Consider the following 15,000-nt stretch of genomic DNA (forward strand, 5'->3'; position numbering starts at 1 on the left):
TGCGCTCTACCGAGTGCCCGTTCTAGTTCTTATATGTTTTACACAGTGAAAAACAGCCTGGGGTCAAATTGACCCCAAAGAACACCGATGTGTACAAGTTGTGTTCAGGACATTGAAAACATATCATGTGAATTTGATGTTTTCCCAGTTGTCCCCAATAAATTTGTAAAAGTCGTGAAATATGAAGCAAAAAAAATGATGTCAATCGTTAAAGATTGAATGGGGTCAAATTGACCCCAAAGATAATAGGAGGGTTAACTCCCACTTTCCCGTCTTTATCCTTTTGGCGTTAAGCTTATTTCACCCTTTACACTTCTCTCTCTCGCTTCTTTACTGACATTTATTTCCAGAATCAAAGGATTTCACGCCGATATCTGAGTGTTGGACCCACAAAATATTGTCAATCCTCACAATCCAGTATCAGGATGATAGTGTCAGTCTCACTGCCATCTAGAGGGAGTTACGACTTAAACTATCTTCAATGACAAAGCCGCTGTGTCTCAAAGCCATGGGGAGGGAGGGGGGGGGGGGGGGCAGTAAATTAAGATCTACTCAGAAATAGTCGTGTGTCACAGCCCCGAAGCCTTTCACCCAGCCACAGACACAGGTTCTCCCTGTTCATTCAAACCATAACTGGCGATATGTCAAGCGGACAAGCCCCCACATTCAGACTCGCTGTACTAAATATAAACCGGGGGGGATTAGGGCTCTTTTTTCTTCTTCTTCTTCTGCTGCTTGTCAAACACAAAGCTCCTGAAGGTGCTCTGAAAACAGGCCTGTGTGTATCTAGGGAACGGCTTCTGCAGCCAAAAAGGGAAACAGCCCTCGCTCTGTGCTGCTCTCCAGAGCCTTATGTAAATGTCCCGGCGCAGCGAGGCTTAATTGACGTCCACTGGAGGCCCGGCCGGACCGAGCAGGATGAAACCGTTCCATCTTGAGGCTGACGGATGTTTGCTCTTCAGGATCATAACTGAGCTCTTGCGTCCGCTCTGTTGACACACGGAATCGGATCAGAACAGTTACTATTAACCGGAAATTAAAGTGGTTAAACACTTCAAATAAAGTTCATTTATCAGACACGTTTGAAATACACTGGGGCAAAGGGCAAAACTGCCCCGAAGAAGTGTAATGTTGCCCCTGATATCACTAGAAGGGCCACAGATGCCCGATAAGTATGATAATTTAATAGCGTTTTGTTTTTGTTCTTTGTTGTGTGTCCGATCTGTGTTACCTGTACTAGGTATACACAAAAAATCTATAAATATCATTTTGAATGATAAAAAATAAAGAAATAAGTTATAATTGTTAATATTTGTTTAATTGAATATGATTGTCTGATTTATGTTTTCTGTTTGTTTTTTGTTCCAAAAAAAATAAGAAAACACTTTGAATCTGCAGACTACTGCCTAATAGTCTTATTACTGCCAAATAGCCTTATTATTACCTAATAGTCTTATTATTGCCTAATAGTCTTATTATTGTCATTTTTATGCCAATAGCTTATATCCTTTAAGCCTAAATAAATATATTTATTTTTTTGGAACAAAGGTTAAATGTTATTTCACAAGTTTCAAAAAGTGTCACCCAATTCTTTTTTAAATGCTCCTAGATTTCAGTCAGTGGGTTAAAAACTTCCCCTAATAATATGTAAATGTCCTCTTTTTCTTTTCTCCGTGACGATTTCAGTGGACAGACTCGTGAAGGAATACAATATATTACACCTGCAGTGCCGCTTTCCTCCAGCAGAGGGCGGTAGAGATCAACGCTGTCAGAACACGTCATCGACCTGCCTCCAAAATCTGCATCCCGCACCTCCTGATGTTTGTATCCACTGACAGGAAGTTGAGTTTGGTCTTCTTCTTCTTTTCTTTTACCAAAATCACGTGTTCTGGTGGCTTAACTGTATTCTCGATGAAATGTTTCGTTCTTGTATCAGGTCTCTTTTGTTGTTGTTGTTGTTGTTGTTAACATAAAGACCTGAAACACAGGGCAACATATTCCAGTTTAATCGTCACAACATACGAAAAGAACAAATCAGGAATAAAAACAGGGGTTTATTACATGTTTTACAGTGTAATATTTGGAATATTGAATTCCGATTATTTTTAGTCCTTTTATACAAATTAGAATATGAGACTTAAACCCTTAAAAACTAAAAACAGAAGCATGTCCACATCAATGTGTCTGACTATTAGAATTAGATTACATTGCTTTACACAATGCACCTGTGTGAACTGGGATACGATGACTTGCGTCTTAGTTTGGGTTTTTTACTTTAAAATAAAAAATCTTTATTTTTATGTTATTTTATTGTCTGTCACTGTTTTATGTTGAATGTCTGAAACTGTGTTTAATGTTCTCCTGCAGGACATTCTTGTGAAGGAGATTTTTTTTCTCTCCATGAGGCTTTTCCTGGTTCAATAAATTTAAATAAAATAAAAACAAATAAATGGTCTGACTATTGGAATGAACCATCCTCGTACCAATAAAGCCTGTCAATGAAAAAGAATAATAAACATATATGTTCAAATAAACACACAAAAGGAAGCTTGTTTATTAACATACTGTATGTGTATAATTTTGTGGTTTGTAAATATTCTACTTCTCCATAGATTTCAACTTATTTCCCTGATGTAATACTCGTTAACCACCACCAGGGGGCAGTGTTGCTCTTCTTCATCGGACACTAGAGGACCTTTCAGGTTGAAGAAACCCATTAAATCAAATGCTACTGTGCCAGTTTGTATTGTTTGGCCACTTTCTAACCGATCTGGGGTCTCCTGACCAGGTGGTCCTGTACGACACGCCATCGTCTGATTCGGTAAATTATTCAGTTTTAGCCCAAATGATTCCCCAAGGGCGCCTTCAGTGGATTGTGTATCTCACTTAGCCAACTTCTGAAAGGCCCCGCAGAGTCCAAGCTGACCAGAAGCCCCCGTCTATCCAGTCCAGATGAGGGGAGGTCCTGAGTGACAGTCCTGTGGCAGCTGTGTTGTGAGGGAGCCCCCCCCCCCCCTCTCGTTGTTACGATGTGACAGCTGTCACGGCTACACCCCCCCCCCCCCTCCCCTCCCTCTCACCCCTCTCTCCCTCACTCTCACCCCTCTCTCCGGAGCACAGCGTTCCACATCATTACCCCGCTCACCGTCACCTGCTGCCCCAGCTCGCGAGGCAGGAACCCGGTGCAGCGGTTACGGCCGAGGCCCAACGCGCGAGTCGAGTGAAGCCTTCGACTTTAAATAAACCCCCCAAAATAATAATAATAACACAGAAGAAACAGAACGTCACTGTGCACACGCCAGTTGGACTGGAGGTCACATCTTGGGGGGTGAAAGAACCCCGGCAACGAGGGCCGAGCTTCTCTTTGCCAAACAGAAGACACTTTTAGGATCATTATATTTCATTTGAAAGGGAATAAAAAGCTCTTTATAAAGACTGAACATCAACTGTACAGATAAACCGACAAGTCCACCGTCCAGCAGCTGTGTGCGACTTTAACTTTCTTTCTGTCAATCATTTTATTTAAAGTTTTTACAAGTTTTTACAAGCGAGAGTTCGCTTCTCGTTTGTTGTGAAGGCACCTTCAAAGTAAAAGCACAGGAATTCTTTTTAAGGAAAGGTTGATTAAGTGACGGGCCGGATTTGGTCCGCGGGCCTTGTGTTTGACACCTGAGACTGCCCTCCTTGCTGTCTCTGAGCAGCTTCACACTGCTAGAGCAGCCTCTCTCTCCTCTGTCCTTATCCTTCTCGACCTTTCTGCAGCATTTGACACCGTGAACCACCAGATCCTGATCTCTTCTCTTCAGGACCTGGGGATCTCAGGCACTGCACTCGCTCTTTTCTCTTCCTACCTTAAAGACCGCACCTACCGGGTAACTTGGAGAGGATCTGTGTCTGATCCTTGTCCTCTCACTATGGGGTTCCTCAAGGCTCCGTCCTGGGTCCCCTCCTCTTCTCTCTGTACACAAATTCTCTCGGCTCTGTCATTCGTTCGCATGGCTTCTCCTACCATAGCTATGCTGATGACACCCAACTGATCTTCTCGTTTCCACCGGCCGAAACACAGGTGGCGGCACGAATCTCTGCCTGTCTGACTGACATCTCTCAGTGGATGTCTGCTCACCACCTGAAGATCAACCCTGACAAGACCGAGCTACTATTCCTTCCAGGGAAAGGCTCCCCCACCCATGACCTGACTACCACCTTCAACAGCTCTGTGTTGGCCCCTACCCTGACTGCCAGGAACCTCGGGTGACACTAGACAGTCAACTCTCCTGACGGCCAACATCGCTGCGACGACGCGTTCCTGTAGGTACATGCTGCACAACATCAGGAGAATACGGCCTCTTCTTACTCAGAAGGCGGCGCAGGTTCTGATCCAGGCTCTGGTCATCTCACGCCTCGACTACTGCAACTCCCTCCTGGCTGGTCGACCCGCTAAGGCCATCCGACCTCTGCAGCTCGTCCAGAATGCAGCAGCTCGACTGGTCTTCAGTCTCCCGAAATTCACCCACACCACTCCGCTCCTCCGCTCTCTTCACTGGTTACCGGTGGAGCAGCATCCGCTTCAAAACACTGGTTCTGGCGTACCGTGCTCTGAACGGATCGGGCCCCGTCTACATCCGGGATATGGTCACACCGTACACCCCGGCACGTTCGCTCCGCTCGGCAACAGCCAATCGACTTGTGACTCCTGCACCTCGAGCTAATCACTCGAAATCCAGACTGTTTGCTGTCCTGGCTCCTCAGTGGTGGAACGAGCTCCCCACTGACATCAGGACAGCAGAAAGTCTCTACATCTTCCGTCGGAGACTGAAAACACACCTTTTCCGACTATATCTGGATTAAAACACAGATTTGCACTTCAGTGGCACTTAAATAGCACTTACTTATGGTACTTTTGTAGTTCGACTATGTTGAGGAAATGTTACTTCCTGTATTCTTGTTGTTCTTAGTTTGTACTCTAGGTTGAAATGCACTTATTGTAAGTCGCTTTGGATAAAAGCGTCTGCTAAATGACATGTAATGTAATGTAATGTATAACATGCTGCACAGGAAGCCAGACACATCGACAACTTGCTAAAAAGAAAAAAGGTAAACTTTAACTTTAATGACACCATGAACATGTATATAAATATATATATATATAATATAAATATTATATTTATATATACATATATATATATATATACATATATATATATATTATGAAAATATATATATATAATATTTATATATACATGTATATAATATATATATATTATATTTTATATATATACATATATATATTAAATATATATATATTATATTGATATATACATATATATATATATATATATTATATATATATATTACATATATTATATATATATACATGTATATTATATATATATAATATATATATATTATATTTATATCTATACATATATATATATTATATATATATATTATATTTATATATACATATATATAATATATATATATTATTTATATATACATATTTATATATATATATATGTATATATATATAGTCACGTTCTCTTTTTGTCGTAGTTGCTCCAAACTGTCTGAGTGAAGCAAGAGAAAAGAGGATGAAGCAAAACAAACGTGAACGATTCTAATCATTTAGTTCCTGCTTCTGTGTAATTCATTTGTTCTTTTTCTGGTGATATACTTGCTCTCGAGCCTGAAGAGCGAGACGCCCCCGCGGTGGGTTTTCGTGGTCGTTTCCACGGCGTTAGTGAAGCAACGAGGAGGCTCCGTCACACCTGAGGCCTCGAGGCCGCCCTGAGCTGGAGTCGGACGGTTCAGACATCTACAGTTCACTCAGGGCTGACCTGGCAATGTCCAAGGAACCAGATGTGGTTATTTATTCCAGTGTCATAAACAAGTCATAATCAGAAGACTTCTGCATGCATAGATGACACAGAGATGCAGGGTTGGGCTGTTATGGGCCTCAACGGCCAAACTTAATTTGTTCCTTTTATTGTCCTGACGATCACACAACGTTGTGTCACACGGGAACACGTTTCACACCGAACGGGAGGAGGAAGTGACTTCGCGGTAAAAAGAAGGATTGCGACACGTCTTTGTCGGGAAACGGTCTAATCTCAAACTTTATGAAAGTGGGAGAGAACAAAGCGTCCCGACCCGAGGCCGTAAACGCTGATTCTCCTCTGGATGTACAACACAGGTGTCAAACACAAGGCCCGCGGACCATATCCGGCCCACCACGTCATTTCATGTGGCCCTTGTAATATACAGTATACAGGACTGTCTCAGAAAATTAGAATATTGTGATGAAGTTCTTTATTTTCTGCAATGCAATTAAAAAAACAAAAATGTCATGCATTCTGGATTCATTACAAATCAACTGAAATATTGCAAGCCTTTTATTCTGATTTATTGCTGATTATGGCTTACAGCTTAAGAAAACTCAAATATCCTATCTCTAAATATTAGAATATCATGAAAAAGTATACTAGTAGGGTATTAAACAAATCACTTGAATTGTCTAATTAACTCGAAACACCTGCAAGGGTTTCCTGAGCCTTGACAAACACTCAGCTGTTATAAATCTTTTTTTTTACTTGGTCTGAGGAAATATTAAAATTTTATGAGATAGGATTTTAGAGTTTTCTTAAGCTGTAAGCCATAATCAGCAATATTGAAAGAATAAAAGGCTTGCAATATTTCAGTTGATTTGTAATGAATCCAGAATGCATGACATTTTTGTTTTTTTAATTGCATTACAGAAAATAAAGAACTTCATCACAATATTCTAATTTTCTGAGACAGTCCTGTATATATAAAATATATATATATTAGTGCTGTGAAAAATAACGCGTTATGATTAAATTACAGGATTAATTCGTTAATTTTTTTAACGCATTTAACGCATGCGCAGAATGAGCTTCCAATCCGTCTGTTGTTGGTCGTCTCTCCAGCAGCATGTCATTCTGTCTCTCGTGTCGCGTTAACACGACTCCGATCTCCGTCTCGCGATTTCAGTTCAAAGCGGTGTGCCTTGTGATTATAGTTCTGTGCCTCATTGTTGGATGGACTAATGATTCAGAATATGGGTTTATCAGCTCAACAAGAGGCTATTACTTCAACTTGTCATGCATCTACTTCGGCTTCACTCGGCGTCTGAGCGTCAGGACTGTTCTCATGTGTTTCTGTTGACACATCGGGTTGTGGGCACGTTTCCATTGACACTCTCGTCAATAATCTCTTTTTGCTTTTTTCGCCGAGCGAAAATCAATGTTTCACTTGCGCAAAAGGAACTGTGGATGGAAACTTGGGAGGAAGCCATGAACATGGCAACTCCGTCGGGCGATGTCTGCCTTTACTCTGTGATTCATTTCAAGGTAAAATAAAACACTGGCTCCATGGGAACAGCATCAGCACGGCCAGCCAAACAGTCACTGCTGGTCCTGAAGGAGCTGGAAGCGGCTTCATCAGACACTCGTCCTGGAGGCGGAGCTGTGACTACGGATCATAGTATGAACCCAGACACGGGGCGCTGGATGTTCCGATATTTGTGGTATTTCCACAACAAGTATAACGCAGAAATAGTTGGTAATGTCCCATGGTCGATAGCGGAAATGAAAACTGTTTTACAGGAATGTGACCGGGCTATGTGCTGGTAACTAGCGAATTAACCACAAAGTGTTGAGCGAGTAAAATCAGGTAAAAAAGCGTTGCGAATATTCAATTCCAACCGCTGAAATCTTTCTTTGGTAATGCAGAAGGACACGAGGTTGCTGGGCTCTCGCATAATCAAACAGCGGACACGATAGCCAGGTCAACTTCTTCTGACATTTAATGAGTGGGACCCCAAGATGGCGCGATTGAGATTCTGACGTCACGTGAATATGCTCTATAGATAGATAGATAGATAGATAGATATATACTTTATTAATCCCCAAGGGGAAATTTGTCGTATTAATGTATATATCCGTCTTTTGTCATCAATCTTTATGTTCTCACAAAAATATACCGAGAATATCGGTAATATGTGATTAATCATGATTAATCCACAGAAACCTGTGATTAATTTGATTACAATTTTTAATCGTTTCACAGCCCTAATATATATATATATATATACGAATATATATGTATATATACATAATATATATATATATATATAAAACATATATGTGGAAGAAAAAAAGTATAGAAACACGTGTATTATTTATTTATACTATAAAAGTATTTGCATGGGGGGGGGAATCTAAAATGAAGAAATAAATAAATAATAAAAATTTAATATATATTTTATTTCTTATTTTTTCATAATATATATACGATAAAAGTATTTGCATTTTTTTTTTAAGTTAAAAAACAGTGTTCAGCCTCAGTTGTTTCTTACTCAGTGGATCCCGTACTACTCTCGAGAGGCTTCTTTAAACCCTCGGCTCGCACTCGACCTGCAATTACACCACATGCGCTGTAGGGGCCAATCTGCCGCCCCTGGAGGCCAATGTCGCCGCTGCACGCTCCCTATAGCCATGCTCGCAGGTAGGGCTCGGGCTCCGATGCCGTTGCCTGAGCCCTGGATGCCTCCCGTGGGTATGTGCGTACAGGCCCTCCTGAGCAGCGACAAACTGACACCCTGGCTGAACTACAATATGACAATGTGTTCCAGGGCTATTTATAGTAGTGCAAGGAACCACCGTTCTCAGTCACGGTGCAAATTTTTACATTTTTTTGCTGTTGTTGATGTGTGATATATTCCAGAGCTCACGGTCACTTCACAGAAACCGTCCGCACATTTCCCAATGCTTTAGTTTGAAAGTTATTTGCTTTTTGATGTGGCTGAGTTGACTACCCCGGAGCATTGTGGGTAATGGTAAGGTCCACTCGGATTAGGGCTTTGTACCGAAGTACTGTTAGGATGATTTGGACCTTTTTTGGTGTTACTTTAATTCCACCTGTACTGCAGCAGTGCAGAGAAATGAGTTGCAGTGCCGTTTCCAGCCACACCGACACGCCGTCGGACCGGTAGCTTCTGAAGCGCCGTGAACGGGTGGCCCTCTGAACACCAACTGCAGATCCGCCATCTTGGGTCCACGCGACGCAGCTCCTGGCTGCCAAAGGACCTGATTACACATCGCTGTCTGTTCAATGCACGATGTATTGTAACGTCTCGGACGTTATGGCACTGATGACACGGAGACGGGACGACGTTATTAATCCTCACTTTATTGGGCATCCACCAACACAGACAGCGTGCTCCTCTCGGCAGCTCGAACGTCAACAACAGCGGTTCCCGTCAACCACCCTTAACTCCCCTTTTCCGGCAGGTTAACCCCGCCTCCCCTCTACTCCGCCAATCACAGGCACGCCCCGTCGACCAGCACGCACGGTGCCACACTGTGATTGACAGCCACTTCACAGGGTCGCTACAGTATTATTATTTATTATTAGACTTTATGCTTAGTGCTGTGAAAAATAACGCGTTAACGCGTTATGATTAAATTACAGGATTAATTAGTGCATTCTTTTTAATGCATTTAACGCATGCGCAGAATGAGCTTCCGATATGTCTGTTGTTGGTCGTCTCTAACCAGCAGCATGCCATTCTGTCTCTACGTGTCTACAGTATATATAATATATATAATATGTATATATAGTATATATATATAGATATTTAAATATAATATATATATATATAAATATTATATATATAATATTTATATATATATTATTTACAGTATATATATAATTTATATATATATAATATATAAATATTATATATAAATATTATATATATACAATATATATATATATCTAAAATATATAATATATTTATATATTAGGTATATAAAATACATAAATATATATATATATATATTATGAATATATATATATATATAATATATATATGTTCATGATGTCATTAAATTTAAAGTTTACCTTTTTTCTTGATAGCAATTGGCTTGTATTTTTTTAAACATTTACAAACATGCATGTACAATATTTGTACTCTTGAATAAACAATAATTAAATCCAGTTATTTAACAGTATGGGGAGTAGTTACATGTCTTCAGGGTTACAGTTACAACCCATTGAGGGCGGCGGCCATGATGCTGATGTGGCCCAACGGTGAACACGAGTACCTGACCTGCAAGGTCTTTCTGAACAGAGTGCATTGTGGTCCGCCGGTCCATTACACTGCGATACAGAAGAAAACCAATACAGTATAAATCGACTGTGACGCAACGCAGCATAAAAGGTCCTAAATTGAGATATTGAGTAATAAACCGAGTGAATTTGGGAATATTTTGAGGATCACATTCATATTTGAGAAGCCTTAAAATGATGAGTCACGAGGTCGAGCGGCTCAATTTGGGAGGAGGTTAATCCGATGATGGTGATGACACACAGTCCTTCCTGTAAGTACCACCGACCGGCTTGCTGATTCACCATAACACACACACACACACACACACACCGTGTGAGGCGTGAACATCTCCATGGTTTCTGAGTCACACGTTACTTTATCCCCAAAAAATGAGCTCCACCTGTGAAGAGCGACGCGTCATCACGGAGCCCTCTTCCTCATTCTTTAGCTCTAATACATTTAGATATTAATATTAAAAATATCATCTTTGACTTTGACTCACCTGGAAAAGAACACGCGTGTGCAAAGGACACACACTTCTTCGTACACGCGTGTTCTTTTCGACAAGTATCCTGGATGAATTGAAAATAAAATGGTTGGTAAGAATGATATAAATACAAGTTATAGGAGGTTGAGTTTGAAGGATGGTGATGATTTCTGATGATTTCTGATGATTTCTGACGATTTCTGATGATTCCTGTCTGTGTTCTTCCGTCTGATTGTTCGTATAGTTGCTTGTTTTCTGTTATGTCATTTATTTAGTAATGTGTAAACTTAAAATAAAATGATGTAAAGAAAGAACACGCCCTTCTAGAGGAGGGGTGTCATTGGGTCACATCAGCATCACGGCTCCCTCTTAAAGGGCCGGCGTAACTGAAACGCGGCATACAGACTTCATCATTCCCGTGTATATACTTTTATTCCATCTGTATATTTAATATTGCTATTATATTTTTCATACTGTTTTTTACTTTTTAAAATATTGTTCTTACTGCTAACTGCTGAGCACCTGCAACGTCACTGAGAGACGAATACAGGATTATCTAATCTTATTTTATCTTAAAGTATCTTATCTAATCTTATTTTATCTTAAAGTATCTTATCTAATCTTATTTTATCTTAAAGTATCTTATCTTATAAACTGCTGCCGAACATATTGTGAAATAACTCTCTTTGCATTTGATTATTGGTTATTTGATTGTAGACATATTGTACACAAGAGCATTTCTCTAATATAAACACAAATCCATTCAATTTGAAACCTTCAAAATAAAAGCACAAGATATTTTTCTTAAATGTCTTTAAGGAAAGGTGATCGTGTGTTCTTCAAGCCGTTGGGAGGGGGGGGGGCACATAAAATGACGTGGCGGGCCCCATTCGGCCCGCGGGCCTTGTGTTTGACACCTGTGCTCTAGAAGAAGCGTGTCGGTTCATTTCATTCACTCGGGTGATAACAGCACCCGTAGGAGGCAGTGCAGACGGAGGTCATGCACTTGAGACTTGAGGTTTCACTGGAACCCCCCCCCACACACACACACACACACACACACACACACACACACACTTGGTTCAACATGCCTTTGTCCTGTTTAATAATTCCTCTCTGCGTGACTCACTGTGGCATCAAGGTGGTCCGGCGTCGTTCTGTTGGGTCCAAAAGGTCAAACCATTGTGATCAGACCCTGAACCCAGCCCCTAATATCTGATGCATATCTGTGTGTGTGTGTGTGTGTGTGTGTGTGTGATCTTACTTGTTCTGTGTGCACACTGTGTGTTTGTGAGAGTAGCACCGAGAGGCCTCGCGTGAAGATATTCTATTCCTCGCCCTCTGAGAGCAGCACTGGACCGGGATTATAATCCCATCGGACGTGAAATTAAACACGGATTGCGCGTCTGATTTAATTCGGGGGGAGATTAGCCGCCGGCGCTCGATTCATCCCAACACACACGCATCCCTCTCCTTCAGGAGAGAGGAACAGTCTCAGAGAGCCATTGATTCCTTCCCCCGCCGATAACTCTGTGTGTGTGTGTGTGTGTGTGTGTGTGTGTGTGTGTGTGTGTGTGTGTGTGTGTGACTCCCTCTGTCGATGAGATGAGTGGAAAAACCTGTCAGAGAGTGTGTCAGCAGTCAGATAGCGCCGCGGCCTCGGGGGGGAATGTGGGAGCGAGATGACTCTCCGCTGTCGACTCAACCCGAGGAAACCGGAGGAAACCGGTTCCATGCGCCGCGGCCAGCGGCCGACATTCTCGTGATTTAGACGGTTTTAAATTATATAACTCTAGTAGAAACACGACTCTGTGGTTTTATTCTTCTTCATCGTGCGTCAACCGCCAGGAGAAAAGATGAAACTACAATAAAGCTCCAACACACGGAGACATGAAGGAGCCACGTGGAACCGGATATGGTTCTTCAGAGTGATGCCAAAGAAGAACCATTTCTGGTTCCTCAAAGAACCTTTAAAAACCAGGGTTCTCTAAAGAACCTTTTCATTGAAGAGTTATTATAAAGGTGTCTCAAAGAACCTTTAAAACATGGTTCTTTAAGGAACCATTTCTGGTTCCTTGAAGAACCTTTCAAACCAGGGTTCTTTAAAGAACCATTTCCTAAAAGAGTTCTTCATAGAACCTATAAATGTGTCTCGAAGAACCTTCAAATGGTTCTTTGAGGCCCCATTTATGGTTCCACGAAGAACCTTTCAAGCCAGGGTTCTTTAAAGAACCATTTCTTTAAGGAGTTCTTCAAGGAACCTATAAAGGTGTCTCGAAGAACCCTTAAAACATAGTTCTTCAAGGCACCATTTCTGGTTCCTCAAAGAACCTTTCAAACCAGGGTTCTTTTAAGAACCCTTTCCTGAAAGAGTTCTTCAAAGAACCTGTCTCAAAGAACCTTCAATATCAATAATTGGTTCTTTAAGGAACCATTTCTGGTTCCACAAAGAACCTTTCAAACCAGGGTTCTTTATAGAAACATTTATTTCAAGAGTTCTTAAAGAACCTATAAAGGTGTGTCAATGAACCTTCAATAAATGGTTCTGTAAGGCAGCATTTTTAGTTCCTTGAAGAACCTTTTAAACCAGGGTTCTTTAATGAACCATTTCCTGAAAGAGTTCTTCAAAGAACCTAAAAATGTGTCTTGAAGAACCTTAAAAACATGGTTCTTTAAGGCCCCATTTCTGGTTCCTCAAAGAACCTTTCCAACCAGGGTTCTCTAAAGAACCATTTCCTTTAAGAGACCTTCAAATAACCTTTAATGGGGCCTGAAACAAAGGTTCTCCAGCAGGTGATGGTTCTTCGTAGAACCACAACGCCTTTAAAGAACCATTCAAGAACCCTTATTGTTCTGTGAGTACGGTTTATTGATGTTACTCGTATCACAGTCGCCTAAAACACGTCAGCTAAAGTAACTAGCGTACGACACGCTGTGGAAGATGGAGCAACATGAAGAAACACAGAAGACAACAATCAGACTAACGTGTGACGTCATCATCAGTGATGTCATCATCAGTGACGTCATCATCCGATGTGAGGTTTTGGGGCAGGGATGTCTATGTGTACAGATTGTAAAGCACTCCGAGACAAATTTGTAATTTGTGAAATTGGGCTATACAAATAAACTGAATTGAATTGAATCATCAGTGATGTCATCATCAGTGACGTCATCATCAGGACCGCTGGAGGTCAAACGATGAGCGTCTGCACTGTAAAATGTAATAAATTGACTTTACTTGAAAAAGGGGAGGAACCCGATTGCCTCAACATTTCTAAGTAAAGTAGCTCAATAATTTTAAGTTGTTAAAGCTAAAAGAAACTAAGTTTAGGCAACTCGTGTAATTGCATGAAACATTAGTATCGTTAACTTAAAACTTATTAGTTAGGTTAACTTAAAAAAATGAACGTTCAGACAACTTAAAAGATCCAAGTTATATTAAGTAAGCAGTATTAATAAGAACGAGTTAACTTTACTAGTCAATGAGATCCCATTACTTAGAAATAGTGAGGAAACCGATTGCCTTAAAATGATCAAGTAAGCTGAAGTAAAAACTGTAAGTTGTTGAAACAAAAGAAGGAGAACAGTTACACTGGAAGACAACGTTCATGTAGAAGAGAAACACATGTTTTAAAACTCAAACAACGGGCTTAAAACGCTGAACATGTTGCCAGATTAGGTTTTGTAATGCAGAAATATGAGGACATCACACCTGTGTGTCAAGGTGATGGACTCGTTATAATAAACCAGCGGGACCGAGTCGCTGCAGAGGAACCAGGAAGTGGGTCGGCTCCCCGGCGGCGCCGCGCCGGATCCTGTGACCCAGAAGGTTCTGTGCCGGGAGGAGAGATGGCGGCTAATTATACACATGATTACATCATGTCACATGGCATTTAGATATTATTGTCTATATAGAGCGATGTGTGAACTTTAGTCGTGACTCTGACCTTTAATTAGTGACTAAAGCCCTCGTGTGACTCGAGGTAGTTTTTTTAATGCTTATAGGATCATTTTAATATAATGTAACAGTTTGCAGCCGTTTGATCTATAGTGTTATTATTTTTGGTCGTCCCTGAGATCAAAACTCAAGACTCTTTAAAAAGTTCTCAAAGGAGGAACAGAGGAGGAACAGAGGAGGATCAGAGGAGGAGGAACAGAGGAGGAACAGAGGAGAAACAGAGGAGGAACAGAGGAGAAACAGAGGAGGAACAGAGGAGAATCAGAGGAGGAACAGAGGAGGATCAGAGGAGGAACAGAGGAGGATCAGAGGAGGAGGAACAGAGGAGGAACAGAGGAGAAACAGAGGAGGAACAGAGGAGGATCAGAGGAGGAACAGAGGAGAAACAGAGGAGAATCAGAGGAGGAACAGAGGAGGATCAGA

The 15,000-nt window shown here is 41.1% G+C and overlaps 1 long non-coding RNA gene across 2 annotated transcripts in view; it reads left to right on the forward strand.

Moving 5' to 3' along the window:
* Positions 1 to 2,458, forward strand: part of LOC130207480 (uncharacterized) — a 12,188-nt gene extending 9,730 nt beyond the window's left edge. For both annotated transcript variants that reach the window (XR_008834295.1, XR_008834296.1), the window contains exon 4: positions 1,687 to 2,458. This is a non-coding gene — a long non-coding RNA (uncharacterized LOC130207480). The remainder of the gene's footprint in view (positions 1 to 1,686) is intronic.
* Positions 2,459 to 15,000: the final 12,542 nt, after the last annotated feature.

Source organism: Pseudoliparis swirei, chromosome 17 (assembly GCF_029220125.1).
Source record: "Pseudoliparis swirei isolate HS2019 ecotype Mariana Trench chromosome 17, NWPU_hadal_v1, whole genome shotgun sequence".
In the NCBI taxonomy this organism is placed as follows: domain Eukaryota; kingdom Metazoa; phylum Chordata; class Actinopteri; order Perciformes; family Liparidae; genus Pseudoliparis; species Pseudoliparis swirei.